This window comes from Salvelinus sp. IW2-2015, linkage group LG18 (assembly GCF_002910315.2).
Source record: "Salvelinus sp. IW2-2015 linkage group LG18, ASM291031v2, whole genome shotgun sequence".
Classification (NCBI taxonomy): Eukaryota; Metazoa; Chordata; class Actinopteri; order Salmoniformes; family Salmonidae; genus Salvelinus; species Salvelinus sp. IW2-2015.
This window is the reverse complement of record NC_036858.1, coordinates 7,825,237-7,840,186: the sequence shown is the minus strand read 5'-3', so window position 1 is coordinate 7,840,186 and position 14,950 is coordinate 7,825,237. Positions and strand designations below refer to the sequence as shown.

The window sequence follows — 14,950 nt, the reverse complement described above, 5'->3', positions numbered from 1 at the left end:
ATCAGTGAGAGTGCATCAGTGAGAGTGCATCAGTGAGAGTGTATCAGTGAGAGTGTATGAGGCCCAATAGCGTATTGTACAGCAGATTAAAGGGATTAACGCATCATATATCCTGATGCTTAGTCCCCTTACCCCTATACATATCTACCTCAATCAATGTATCCCTGCACATTGTAAATATGGTATTGAAACTGACCCTGGAACTGACCATGTATATAGCTTACTTACTTTGTCATGTTCTTCTTATTTCTTATTTTTATGTATTGTGTGTTTTTGTTCTACTTTATGTTATTTTTAGGACTAACTGATTACTGCATTGTTGGGTTTAGAGCTTTCAAGAAAGGCATTTCACTGTAATTGTGACATTAAAACATGAAACTTGAAACGTGGGTCAGAATGGTGGCCTGAGGCTAAATGGTTTCATCCATTTCATCCACTCCATTCCAGCCATTGTTGTGAGCTGTCCTCCCCTCAGCAGCCTCCATGCTAATTCCCCCACAATGTACAGTACCAGTCAAACGTTTTGGACACACCTACTCATTCAAGGGTTTTTCTTTATTTTTACTATTTTCTACATTGTAAAATAACAGTGAAGACATCAAAACTATGAAATAACACATATGGAATCATGTAGTAACCAAAAAMGTGTTAAACAAATCAAAATATATCTTATATTTWWRATTCTTCAAAGTAGCCACCCTTTGCTTTGATGACAGCTTTGCACACTCTTGGCATTCTCTCAACCAGCTTCACCTGGAATGCTTTTCCAACAGACTTGAAGGAGTTCCCACATATGCTGAGCACTTGTTGGCTRCTTTTCCTTCACTCTGCAGTCCAACTCATCCCAAAACATCTCAATTGGGTTGAAGTTGGGTGATTGTGGAGGCCAGGTCATCTGATGCARCACTCCATCACKCTCCTTCTTGGTCAAATAGCCCTTACACAGCCTGKAGGTGTGTTGGGTCATTGTCCTGTTGAAAAACAAATGATAGTCCCACTAAGCGCAAACCAGGTTGGATGGTATATCGCTGCAGAATGCTGTGGTAGCCATGCTGGTTAAGTGTGCCTTGAATTCTAAATAAATCACAGACAGTGTCGCCAGCAAAGCACCATCACACCTCCTCCATGCTTGATGGTGGGAACCACACATGCGGAGATCATTCGTTCATCTACTCTGCGTCTCACAAAGACATGGCGGTTAGAACCACAAATCTCTAATTTGGACTCATCAGACCATAGGACAGATTTCCACTGGTCTAATGTCCTTTGCTCGTGTTTCTTGSCCCAAGCAAGTCTCTTCTTCTTATTGGTGTCCTTTTGTAGTGGTTTCTTTGCAGCAATCTGACCATGAAGGCTTGATTCACACAGTCTCCTCTGAGCAGTTGATGTTGAGATGTGTCTGTTACTTGAACTCTGTGAAGCATTTATTTGGATTGCAATTTCTGAGGCTGGTAACTCTAATGAACTTATCCTCTGCAGCAGAGATAACTCTGGGTCTTCTTTTCCTGTTGTGGTCCTCGTGAGAGCCAGTTTCATCATAGCGCTTGATGGTTTTTGCGACTGCACTTGAAGAAACGTTCAAAGTTCTAGAAATGTTCTGTATTGACTGACCTTAGTTTCTTAACGTATTGATGGACTGTCATTTCTCTTTGCTTATTTGAGCGGTTCTTGCAATAATATGGACTTGGTCTTTTACCAAATAGGGCTATCTTCTGTATACCACCCCTACCTTGTCACAACACAATTGATTGGCTCAAATGCATTAAGAAGGAAAGAAATTCCACATATTAATTGAAATGCATTCCAGGTGACTACCTGAGTTGTTTAACACTTTTTTGGTTACTACATGATTCCATATGTGTCATTTCATAGTTTTGATGTCTTCACCAATATTCTACAATGTAGAAATAGTCAAAATAAAGAAAAACCCTTGAATGAGTAGGTGTGTCCAAACCTTTGACTAGTAGTGTGTGTTCGCAACATGCTGAGGGTTTGACTCCAGAAAGTGTAAATGGACTACAGTAGAATAATACCATTAACCAAGAATCTTGGGGAATGATCTAGAATGCAGGACAGAAGTAGGCCAATGTGTGTGTTGTGTTTATTGGTTGCTGGGTGGAATGTAGCCTATGTCTCCAAGGAAACATGTGTATTTCTGTGTAGATGTCACATTTGAGTGGTTGTGTTTGGCTAGAGCGAGTGTTTGCGCACATAAATGCGGTGTATGTGTGTGTGCGCCTGCGTGCAGCCATGTTTGTGTGTGTGTGTATGTGCGGTCAGAACACAGGCTCGGGTAATAAACAGGCTGGAGGTGGACTTTGGGCTGGTTTGATATATTGACACAATCCTGGCGAAACACTGCTCTTGTCTCTCCAAGAAATCTGGGGTCTGGAATTTTATCCATGAACTCATTTTCATCCGTACCCAGAATAGGCTTTGTCTTCTCTCTTCTCTCTCTCTCCCTCTCTCTCTCTCTCTCTCACACACTCTTCTCCCACTCTCACTCTCTCTCTCTCTCTGTCTCTGTCTCTCTTTCTCTCTGGCTCTTTCTGGCTCTCTCTGTCTGTCTCGCTCTCTCTCTGGCTCTCTCTCACTCTTCTCATCTTTCTACTCTGGGGTTAGGATTATGGTTGGAGTTGAGGGTTTGTGGTTTGTGTGTGTTGTGTAATCTCTGTGGTTCTGTATCAGAGTATGGATCCGGCCTCTCTCTTGTAGGTCAAAGTTCAAGGCAGAGAGACTGAGCTGAACAGTGTATTTCGAAGACCTGAAAGGTTAGTGAAGAAACATTGAACCCAGTGCAGTACTTCCTTATTGGCAACATGCATTCCAGAGACCACAACAGTACAGACACAGTACAGAGTTGAGGTCAATTCTTTTTCAATTCCTGTCAGTGGAATTGGACGCAATTTCCCCATAGGAATGCAACAGAAATGTCTGAAATTAGTGGAGTTTAGGTGGCAAGGCCTCTGATAGACACTATGTGTGCATGTGTATCTTACCACCGGGGACTCAGGCAATATACATTTCTCTGAGAGCTTGCCTGTTAAGTTCATAGGATCACTACAAGTTGGTGTTTTGGTGTTGTTTTGGTGTTGTTGTCTGCTTCTAGCCCCTTGGAGTCATCATCTTTGTGATTGTGGTCTATTAAACTCTGTTTTTTTTTATTTCCCTTGATGTATTGTATCATTCTCAGTTCAATGTGGGGTACGAGCTGATGAAAAAAGAAACAATTTAATCAAATTGAATCTGGCTCTAATGAAATGTTCTAATCTCTGACCAGAGCTGTAAAATTGATAATCAGAAGTGTGTGTGTGTGTGTGTGTGTGTGTGTGTGTGTGTGTGTGTGTGTGTGTGTGTGTGTGTGTGTGTGTTGTGTGTGCGTTTGTACGTGTGTGTACGTGTGTTTTTCGTGTGTTTTTCGTGCGTGTTTGTGTGTGATTTTGCATGTGTGTAATACAGTGCCTTCGGAAAGTAGTCAGACCCCTTGACTTTTTCCAAATGTTTTTATGTTACAGCCTTATTCTAAAATGGATTAAATAAAAAAGTCCTCAGCAGTCTACACACAATACCCCATAATGAAAAAGCAAAAACAGGTTTTGAGAAATTTTTGCTAATTCATTAAAAATGTAAAACAGAAATACCTTATTTACAAAAATATTCAACCCCTTCGCTATGAGACTCGAAATTGAGCTCAGGTATCCTGTTTTCATTGATCATCCTTCAGATGTTTCTACAACTTGATTAGAGTCCACTGGTGGTAAATTCAATTGATTGGACATGATTTGGAAAGGCACACACCTGTCTACATAAGGTCCCACAGCTGACAGTGCATGTCAGAGCAAAAACCAAGCCATGAGGTCGAAGGAATTGTCCGTAGAGCTCTGAGACAGGATTGTGTCGAGGCACAGATCTGGGGAAGGGTACGAAAACATTTCTGCAGCATAGCAGATCCCCAAGAACACAGTGGCCTCCATCATTCTTAAATGGGAGATGTTTGGAACCACCAAGACTCTTCCCCGCCCAACCAAACTGAGAAATCGGGGGAGAAGGGCCTAGGTCAGTGAGGTTACCAAGAACCTGATGGTCACTCTAACAGAGCTTTAGAGTTCCTCTGTGGAGATGGGAGAACCTTCCAGATGGACAACCATCTCTGTAGCACTCCACCAATCAGGCCTTTATGGTAGAGTGGCCAGAAGGAAGCCACTCCTCAGTTAAAGGCACATGACAAACCGCTTGGAGTTTGCCAAAAGGCACCTAAAGACTCTCAGATCATGAGAAACAAGATTCTCTGGTCGGATCAAAGTTTTTGCTTTGTCATTATGGGTTATTGTGTGTGGATTGATAAGGGGGAAAAAACAACTGAATCCATTCTAGAATAAGGCTGTAATGTAACAAAATGTAGAAAAAGTTAAGGGGTCTGAATACTTTCCGGAGACACTCTATGTACGCAGATGTGTGTGTGTTTCTGTGTATGTGTGTTTCTGTGTGTGTGTGTTTCTGTATGTGTGTGTTTCTGTGTGTGTGTGTTTCTGTGTGTGTGTGTGTGTGTGTTTCTGTATGTGTGTGTTTCTGTATGTGTGTGTTTCTGTGTATGTGTGTTTCTGTGTGTGTGTGTTTCTGTATGTGTGTGTTTCTGTGTGTGTGTGCCCATTTGCCGGGTTGGGTAGGTTACGTTCTAAATGTAATTCGTTATGGTTGCTAGTTACCTGTTTAAAATTGTAATCAGTAATGTAACTTTTTATTTTCCCATACTTTTCCCATTTTATTTTCCTATACCCATACATTAACATAATCTGATTACTTTCAGTTACTTCTAGATTACTTTCCCCTTAAGAGGCATTAGAAGACAAAAATGTATATTACCAATTGAACGACATCTATTGCAGGATAAATCAATGTTACAGTTTACATAGCTGGCCATAAATGGATGTTGCATTTTACTTTATGGGTTGGTTATGTAGGCTTCTTCTAACCCATCGCTTTCTACTACAGATAATAATACAATTTAGGTTATAGCTTTACATTATAAACCAAAGTCTGTCAGATTTCCAGTTATTCCGATTAATTTTAGTACCCCTTGATCTTCAAGAATAGTACTTGGAAATATGAAGGACTTATTAGCCTACTCTGTTGTTTATGATTTTGTTGTCATGGAGTACTAATTGGGCTCATTGCTTCGAGTTGAAAAAGAAATGCTGCTCTCATGGAATTGCATGCTTTGAGCACTACCAAAAAGTGCTATTTGCATGTGAAAGATGTATGCCATATGCTGCATTTTCTATAGGCCTATTGTTTGTGTTTTTGTTAGTGACACTTTGATATCTCAATAATTGGCAGCTGTTTAAAGGGCAAATCCACAGTTGAAACAATAACAAAGCAACTAACCCCGCCTTTGTTTTAGTCAAAAGCTGAGGGATGGGCCTGGAGAAATGTAACCACTCTCAGATTAATAGACAGAGCTCCAAGGACTGACCATCCATGATGTCAACATTATTGTTTTAACCATGTGTTGAGGCTGTACGGTGTTTGTTAACATTTACAATGTTTACAAACATTGGAGGAAAAACAAGCTTGTATTTATAAGTTATATTCTTCAAGAAACAATGGGTACATATATCATTAATTTATAAGTCAAAGTATTAATGTACTGTAGCAACTACAGATTTCCCCTTTAAGTGTGTCCGTTAGGCCTATGGACTTTTTTTTTWATGTACTCGTCACATTTTGACAGAAAAATGGTCCAATTCACGCATTAATCAAGATAACATCCCTGGTCATTGCTACTGTCTGGCGGACTCACTAAACACAAATGCTAAGTTTGTAAATGATGTCTGAGCATTGGAGTGTTCCCCTGGTTGTCCATAATTAAAAATAATTAAAAAGGAAATTGTGCAGTCGGATTTGCTTAATATAAGGAATTTGAAATTATTTATACTTTTACTTTTGATACTTATGTGTATTTAAAAACAAGTACTTTCAGACTTTTGCTCAAGTAGTATTTTACTGGGTGACTTTCACCTTTACTTGAGTCATTTTCTATTAATGTGTTTTTCCTTATACTGAAGTATGACAATTGAGCACTTTTCCCACCACTGTTATAAAGTAGGAACTCGCTCAAATTTCTATTAAGATAGGCTGGGATCAGCACTATGCAGCTGTTGCAAAAACACATTTCTCACTGGCTGTCCACTGGTGGCAAAACCAATGATTGAAAGGCAGCTTAAACTTCTTTTCAACCATTATTAGGTTAAACTACACATATACTGTACATTTGTGAACAGCCATCCACAAACTCCACAAGGGGCAAATAGGCCTAGCTAAATGAGATTGCAGCAGTGTGATCCACATAAATACGCTTTGTAGATATGTGACCGATCAGCTCGATTCGGTCTTATGTAGCAATAAGTTAAATTGTGTTTTAAAAATTTTGATAAAAGTAGAGACTCAGAGCTAGAAAATGGTATATCATATACTACAGTTGAGGAACAATGGGAAAGTAATTCTGCTTTGAAAGTTGATAAACTTGTAACCTCGATTTTGAGAAAATGGACCTTGAATGTTTAGTACCTACTGGAGAGCTCTTCTTTGTCTATTCAGCATCGTTCACACCCTCTTAAGCTCGAGCCCCACCCATCTCTTTAAGGATTCACATGAGGCTATGTACTAAACAACCAAAGATTTCAAGACTACAGGCTGGCTTATGCTACGGGTGTGTTCGTAAATTTCATCTGGAGTGCCGGAGTGTGCTCTGGGAGTTCGTAGACGCAGAGCGTTGTCAGACTGTCCGTTTCTAAATTCAGAGCGTTGTCAGACTGTCCGTTCGTAAATTCAGAGCGTTTCGCTCTCGGAGGAGTAGGGTTGATCCGAGCATTCTAACTTAACAACAGCAGTCAAGCACCCAAGCTAACTGGCTAACGTTGGCTAGCTTGCTAGCTACTGCCAGACAACAGCTCAGTTGGACAATTTTACTCACCCTAGCAGAGCTGTTTAGGCGGGTTTTGTGTTATCCAGAGCATTGGTGACTGCAACTGTGCTGCTGGCAAAAATGTAATTACGCTTTTTTTGCCAATGTTTACTGACACCAGCCATATTCAACAGGTGTTGAGCGTTCATAAATTCATCAGTTATTCTGCGCTCTGGCACACTCAGACGAGACTGCTCTGAAATCAACGTAGATAGCCAGAGCGAATTTACCAGCTACGTCTATCAACAGTTGTCGCAGGGACATCATAAACATTCTATTGAAATAGTTACTTGCATAGTGGAATCTTTTGTTTAGACATGTAGCTAGCTAACTAAACAATTAACCATAATCCCAACTCATAACATTACTACCCTGCTTGAATCTGCAGGTAGTTAACCAACCAGGTTCAATGTTAGATAGCTAACATTAGGCTATAATTAGCAATGCAAATGTCTCTGAGATACAAATAATATTACTACACAGATCATACATGTAACGTTAGCTATCTAGCCAGCCAGCTAACGTTAGTTAGCTAGCTAACAGTACACTTTAACTTGAAATGAAAGTGACTTTCTGATTTAAAAAAAAAAAGTATAATATCTGAAAATGTAGCTAGCTAGACTCTTACCCGTATACATGGATGGACGCTTCTCCCTCTCTGTCAAGGATGCCATGTTTGCCCTTAGATTGAAGATGTAACCCATACAGGTGTTTTTTACAACAGGTTTTGTGTGTTCTCTTTTCGACTCCGTCTGCATATTTGCAATCAAACGCCAGAATTTTCTCCATCTCCTTAGCTATCATACTATAATTCCACTGATTTCAAAACTTGGTCCTCCAGAAAGTGGAGAGCAACACTTATGCAGTTCTTCGTGATATCTTTCAAAAAAGCCACGTTAGAAAGGATTACCTACACATACTGACCAGCTCATATTATAGATAGAAGCGTACTACATGGCAGACCAATCCGAACTCATCTCTCTGCATGTCCAACCCCTCATTATCTCAGCCAATCATGGCTAGCAGGAAGGTTGCTGACTTTTTCCAAGGCTAAACCAACTAGGCTTGTAAATTTAACAATTGTATTCGTATTTACAGATGGCATACAAGTTTGTTATTAAAGCACATGAAAGATCACATGTTCCAGAAGGCATTACTGCCCAAAAAATAATTTAGATTTTATAAAAAAAAGTTTACGTTCAACTGGCGCTCCTGTGAAGTAGTGATGCGCGACATATGGCTACTTTCCTGAAACGAGTCACATATCAATAACAAGTGATATCTGTATCTCCCAGCCCATAGGCTTAACTCCAAGCGGGGATAATCTTTGGATGCCGACAGCAGTCGCACCATTGGAAGACATAGCTTGGACTATAGCCTACAAAAGCTTATTCATCAAATGCATTTGGTGTGTTGTCATAGTGGTCTCTGACTTGTGGTCAGACTCGCTCAGGCGGAACGAACTTCAACTCGTGCTTTTTTCCCATGCTGATTTGAATGTCATTGAGAAAACAGAAAAGGTGTCAATGAATTGTTTTTTTTTCTCAAACATCCTTATTGAATTTAAAAGTAATCCTAGGAGTAATCATCTAGTTTTTAAAAAATATCTATAATCTGATTAGAATATTTTAGTTGTTAACGTAACAGATTTTATTTGTTACATAACAGATTACAAGTAATCCTGTTACTCCCCAACCCTGCCCATGTGTGTGTGTGTATTTGTATGTGTGTATACATTATGCACTCACGTGTGTGTGTCTGTGTGTGTGTTGGGAGAAGCATGTGAAGCTAGGCTTGTGAGGCTCCTTCCCAGAAAAATAATTCCCTAAAGAGAGATGTCTCCAGATGTGTGGAATACTGAGACTAATTGCGAAACCCTCTCTAGGATGCTGATCCTTCGTAGCATTCCTCTGTATGTGGAATCAATGTCAAATTACTACAGGGGAGATAGAGTGTGAGACTCCCAATGGACTGTTTGTGTGACATATCTGCTGGGAATATGAATGTATAGGTTTCTGAATGGACCTACGTACAGTGTGGCAAAATGGCATAGAAACACCTCATAAATTCCCTGAACTTCATCATAAATACAACCCTCAAATGCCAATGTCTAATAGCTCTACATATTGCTTGTTAAGAATGCAGGGAGGTTGGGATAGTGTTCTTCTGCATTGGCACATCTCTCTTCCTTGGGTTGGCATTAGTACAAACACCAAGCCGCTTATCCCTAACGAGCGGAGCCCCTACCAACCGCCAATCAAAGGCGTGAAAGCACTGGCACAGGCTGATCGTGTAATTATGTGGGCCCACTAGCTAAATGGCTAATAACTGTTTGCAGGAGTTAGAGTGCCCAGGCAGAGCTGTTAAGACCAGGGTTTGGAGACAGACAACTCTCTCTCATTCTTTCTCTCCCCACATGGTCTGTCATTACCTAACCCGATTCCAGTGGTGTAAAGTACTTAAGTAAAAAATACTTTGAAGTACTACTTAAGTCGTTTTTTGGGGTATCTGTACTTTACTTTACTATTTATATACAGTACCAGTCAAAAGTTTGCACACACCCACTACTCAAGCGTTATTATTATTATTTTTTTAACTATTTTCTACATTGTGGAATAATAGTGAAGACATCATAACTATGAAATAACATATATAGAATCATGTAGTAACCAAAAAAGTGTCAAACAAATCAAAATATATTTAATATTTTTGATTCTTTGAAGTAACCACCCTTTGCCTTGATGACAGCTTTGCTGGGGATGCTTTGCTGTTGACACTGTCTGTGATTTATTTAGAATTCAAGGCACACTTAACCAGCATGGCTACCAGAGCATTCTGCAGAGATATGCTATCCCATCTGGTTTTCGCTTAGTGGGAATATCATGTGTTTTTCAACAAGACAAGTCTGTTGGGAAAGCATTCCAGGTGAAGCTGGTTGAGAGAATGCCAAGAGTGTGCAAAGCTGTCATCAAAGCAATCGGTACTTTGAAGAATTTAATATATAAGATATATTTTGATTTGTTTAACACTTTTTGGGTTAATACATGATTTATTTCATGTGTTATGTGTTATTTCATAGTTTTGATGTCTTCACTGTTATTCTACAATGTAGAAAATTGTTTGAAAAAATCTGAGTTGCAAAAGCAGAGTTGTAAAGAAAAAGACATTCCTCAGACTGGCCAATAAAAAGAAAAGATTAAGATGGGCAAAAGAACACAGACACTGGACAAAGGAACTCTGCCTAGAAGGCCAGCATTCCGGAGTCGCCTCTTCACTGTTGACGTTGAGACTGGTGTTTAGCGGGTACTATTTAATGAAGCTGCTAGTTGAGGACTTGAGGACTCTGTTTCTCAAACTAGACACTCTAATGTACTTGTCCTCTTGCTCAGTTGTACACCGGGGCCTCCCACTCCTCTTTCTATTCTGGTTAAAGCCTGTTTGCGCTGTTCTGTGAAGGGAGTATTACACATCGTTGTACAAAGGTTTTTCTACTGATCAATTAGCCTTTTAAAATGATAAACTTGGATTAGCTAACACAACGTGCCATTGGAACACAGGAGTGATGGTTGCGGATAATGGGCCTATGTAGATATTCCATCAAAAATCTGCCGTTTCCAGCTACAATTGTCATTTACAACATTAACAATGTCTACATGTATTTTCTGATCAATTTGATGTTATTTTAATGGACAAAAAAATTGCTTTTCTTTCAAAAACAAGGACATTTCTAAGTGACCCCAAACTTTTTGAACGGTAGTGTATATATAGATTTTTTTACTCAAGCATGAGAATTGGGTACTTTTTCCACCACTACCAGATACCATGCAGTATTTCATAAGAGACAGGAGATGTGTATTTCTTTCAACTGGGAGATGAGAGGCCCAGATGGTGTGTGTGTGTGTGTGTGGTGTGTGTGTGTGTGTGTGTGTGTGTGTGTGTGTGTGTGTGTGTGTGTGTGTGTGTGTGTGTGTGTGTGTGTGTGTGTGTGTGTGTGTGTTTGTTGTGTGTGTGTGTGTGTGTGTGTGTGTGTGTGTGTGTGTGTGTCTACATGAACATATCGCTTTGAGAACACACGTTGAGGTGTGTGCAGAAACAAGAGGGAGGTTGGGAAAGTTAGTGAGGATGTTTAGTTTGACATTGAACCAGCATAACTCATGCTGATTAGAAGGAGGGAATATGTTGTGGAAGGATAATAGAGCAGAGCAGGATTAAAGAGCGAGCGAGAGAGAGAGAGGTGGAATAATTCTCCATTGAAAATGCTGTTTAGTACGGTATTCGTCTTTATCGACCTGTGTAAAACACTCCCTATAAGTGAGTCCTCCCTGCTGTAAGGGTTAAGTGTATGCTGTGCTCTCTGTGGTGTCTTAAGCTGGGTGATGTGGACCCTGTACCTGGCCAATCTGCTGTTGGATGACTGAGCAGCGCTGAACAGCTGGGCTGCTATTGTTGGAATAGTGTAGTCGATGCCTGGAGTACTGGAGGAGTGGGCCAGAGAAGTGCAGGCAGGTGCACAGATAGGGCTCTACCTGTGCAGAGCACATTCCCCTTTGCCCTTCCAGTCTCCAAAGTGCTCTTGTTGGTGGTGGTATAATATCTACAAAAATTTTATACTTTTTTGTTGTTGTTTTTCTGAACCCACTGCCCGCAAGTCGTCGTTAAATTCTCATCTATGCTCAGGCGCTCGTATCCAAATTTGTAACCAGAAAGAATTTGTTTAATTTCCTCCAGTTTTGCATGGCAAAACCAGAGTAGGCCTACATATATCATCCATAGGAAATACGCCGAAAATAAGGTCTGTGGTGAACACAGGCTTAGGAGATCTTATACGTTTTGTTATACGAGATGATCTTCATCAGCTAACATCACTTTTTGTGAATTTTGAAGAATTTATGTAATTAAAAAAAGCCCATAAATCAAATAAAATGTATTTATATAGCCCTTCTTACATCTGCTGATATCTCAAAGTGCTGTACAGAAACCCAGCCTAAAACACCAAACAGCAAGCAATACAGGTGTAGAAGCACGGTGGCTAGGAAAAACTCCTTAGAAAGGCCAACACCTAGGAAGAAACCTAGAGAGGAACCAGGCTATGAGGGGTGGCCAGTCCTCTTCTGGCTGTGCCGGGTGGAGATTAGAACAGAACATGGCCAAGATGTTCAAATGTTCATAAATGACCAGCATGGTCAAATAATAATAATCACAGTAGTTGTCGAGGGTGCAACAGGTTAGCACCTCGGGAGTAAATGTCAGTTGGCTTTTCATAGCCGATCATTGAGAATCTCTACCGCTCCTGTCTCTAGAGAGTTGAAAACAGCTGGGACAGGTCAGGGTTCCATAGCCGCAGGCAGAACAGTTGAAACTGGAGCAGCAGCACGGCCAGGTGGACTGGGGACAGCAAGGAGTCATCATGCCAGGTAGTCCTGAGGCATGGTCCTAGGGCTCAGGTCCTCCGAGAGAGAGAAAGAAAGAGAGAAAGAGAGAATTAGAGAGAGCATACTTCAATTCACACAGGACACCAGATAAGACAGGAGAAATACTCCAGATATAACAGACTGGACCCTCTAGCCCCTCCCGACACACAAACTATTGCAGCATAAATACTGGAGGCTGAGACAGGAGGGGTCAGAGACACTGTGGCCCCATCCGATGATACCCCCGGACAGGGCCAAACAGGCAGGTATATAACCACACCCACTTTGCCAAAGCACAGCCCCCACACCACTAGAGGGATATCTTCAACCACCAACTTACCATCCTGAGACCAAGGCCGAGTATAGCCCACAAAGATCTCCGCCACGGCACAACCCAAGGGGGGGTGCCAACCCAATAAAGCACATTAAGGCTTCAAATTCATAAAGGTCATGTTTACTGACTGGTATTATCTCGTAGAACAAAACGTATATGTCTCCGAAGCCTGTGTTGACCTCAGACCTATTCTTTCCCGATTCATTTTTTCCAATAGAGACTGAACGAACAAGATTTAACTCATTTCCGTTTTTAGGACTACAAGCCGGCGAGCTCTATGACAGGCTGAATTAGCACAGCTATGGTGCGAGCGTGTGAACACGTGCATGTCCGTGCGTGGGGGCCCGCTCAAACGTTTTTCTACAACTCCTTTTTGGGGTCCAAAGGTTTTTGAAAAAAACCACAGGGATACATTGATAGTGGCAACAAATGAGTTGGGTTGGATATAGTCCCATGGTAGGTTAAAGATACAGTGTATTTCGTACCACTTCTCTTTTGACTGGAATTGTGTTGGTCATTGTTAGTAAATGCAGCATTTATTCAAAATAGTTTTGCTAAATACTTTACTCATCAGATTGTTCTGATTTCCCTCTCTTTTAATAAAGAAATTCTGTGACGGCGGCTGCGGGATTTGTTTGGGGGGCGGGGGGTCCGTTTTTTTTGTTGAGCATATGCCCCCAGAATGTCTGTGCCACGGCCCTGGAGCAGTCTACTGGCCCCGGATGTACTGGAGGTGTGGGCTAGCAGTGTACTGGGGCCCTGGAGTTACATGGAGGTTTGGGCTGGAGCAGTTTACTGGGCCCTGGAGTACTGGAGGTTGGGGCTGGAGAATGTACTGGGCCCTGGAGTACTGGAGGTGTGGGCTGGAGCAGAGTCTACGGGGCCTGGAGTACTGGAGGTGGCTGGAGAGTGACTGGGGCCCTGGAGTACTGGAGGTGTGGGCTGGAGCAGTGTACTGGGGCCCTGGAGTACTGGAGGTGTGGGCTGGAGCAGTCTACTGGGGCCCTGGAGTACTGGAGGTGTGGGCTGGAGCAGTCTACTGGGGCTGGGAGTTGTACAGTCAGCCAGCATGTCTGCCTCTAATCAGGAGCAATGACAAGGCCCTGCTCGGAACCTAGCAGCGAACTGCCATAGAGGTTTATACTGTAACAATACAGAGAGAGAGAGGCAGAGAGAGAGAGAAAAAGAGAGAGAGCCTGAGCTCAACACACATTCAGTATACAGTAGGTTCACACCATAACAGAGAGAGAGAGAATGGCCTGATATGCACCCAGCAAACACATTCCTGTACTCAGTTTTAGCTAAAGGCTCGTTAATCTCATTTCCAGGTTGAAGAATTTACAAACTAGCAGCCCATTTTCTTATCCAGTTGTACGCTCTGTTTCAGTTTCAGTTTGGCCTTAGTTTCGTATCGGCAGGGGAAGGAGGATTGTTGGGAAAATGTGTTCATTGGCAAATGTATCAAACTTGAGTCCATATTTCCTATATTGGTTGCAGTGGACAACAAATGGGGAGCAGTGTTTCATGTGAGCAAAACTAGGAAGTGGTTTGGATAGGGTGCTTGGCTCGTTGACATGGTTACAGTAATCTGAGCGTATGACGTCTGTAGTGTAGTGTAGACTTCAGTCTGTGGAGAGACAGTGCTGGCCTGGACAAATATGATTAGGCCTTGTTACGGTTTACCTCACTAGTACTGCCCAGTCTAACTTAGTCTAGCCCTAACCCCACTGGTAGGGCCAGTGGGGTTAGGGCCAGTGAGGTAGGGCCTGTGGGGTTATGGACCAGTGGGGTTATGGGCCAGTGGGGTTACGGGCCAGTGAGGTAGGGCCTGTGAGGTAGGGCCAGTGGGGTTAGGGCCTGTGGGGTTAGGGCCAGTGAGGTAGGGCCAGTGAGGTAGGGCCAGTGAGGTAGGGCCTGTGGGGTTATGGACCAGTGGGGTTATGGAACGCATGGGGTATGGCCTTTGGGTTAGGGCCAGTGAGGTAGGGCTGTAGGGTTAGAGAGCCCAGTGAGGTAGGGCCTGTGGGTAGCGGCCTGTGGGGTATGAGGGCCTGTGGGTTAGGCCTGTGGGGGTTTAGGGCAGTGAGGTAGGGCCAGTGAGTAGGCCAGTGAGGTTAGGGCAGTGGAGGTTAGGGCCTGGAGGGTTAGGGCGTGGGTTAAGGGCCTTGGGGTTAGGGCCAGTGAGGTAGGGCCTGTGGGTTAGGGCCAGTGAGGTAGGGCCTGTGGGGTTAGGGCTTGTGG

At 42.3% G+C, this 14,950-nt stretch overlaps 1 long non-coding RNA gene across 2 annotated transcripts in view; it reads left to right on the top strand.

Annotated features, from left to right (window-relative positions):
- LOC111978753 (uncharacterized) overlaps nt 1-14,950 on the top strand; it is a 115,881-nt gene that overhangs the window by 84,921 nt on the left and 16,010 nt on the right. The window contains exon 1 of one of the 2 annotated variants that reach the window (XR_002879216.2): nt 2,186-2,771. The exons of the other annotated variant lie outside the window; for it this stretch is intronic. This is a non-coding gene — a long non-coding RNA (uncharacterized lncRNA). Of the gene's footprint in view, nt 1-2,185; nt 2,772-14,950 lie in introns of those variants that run through there. 2 annotated transcript variants of the gene reach the window in all.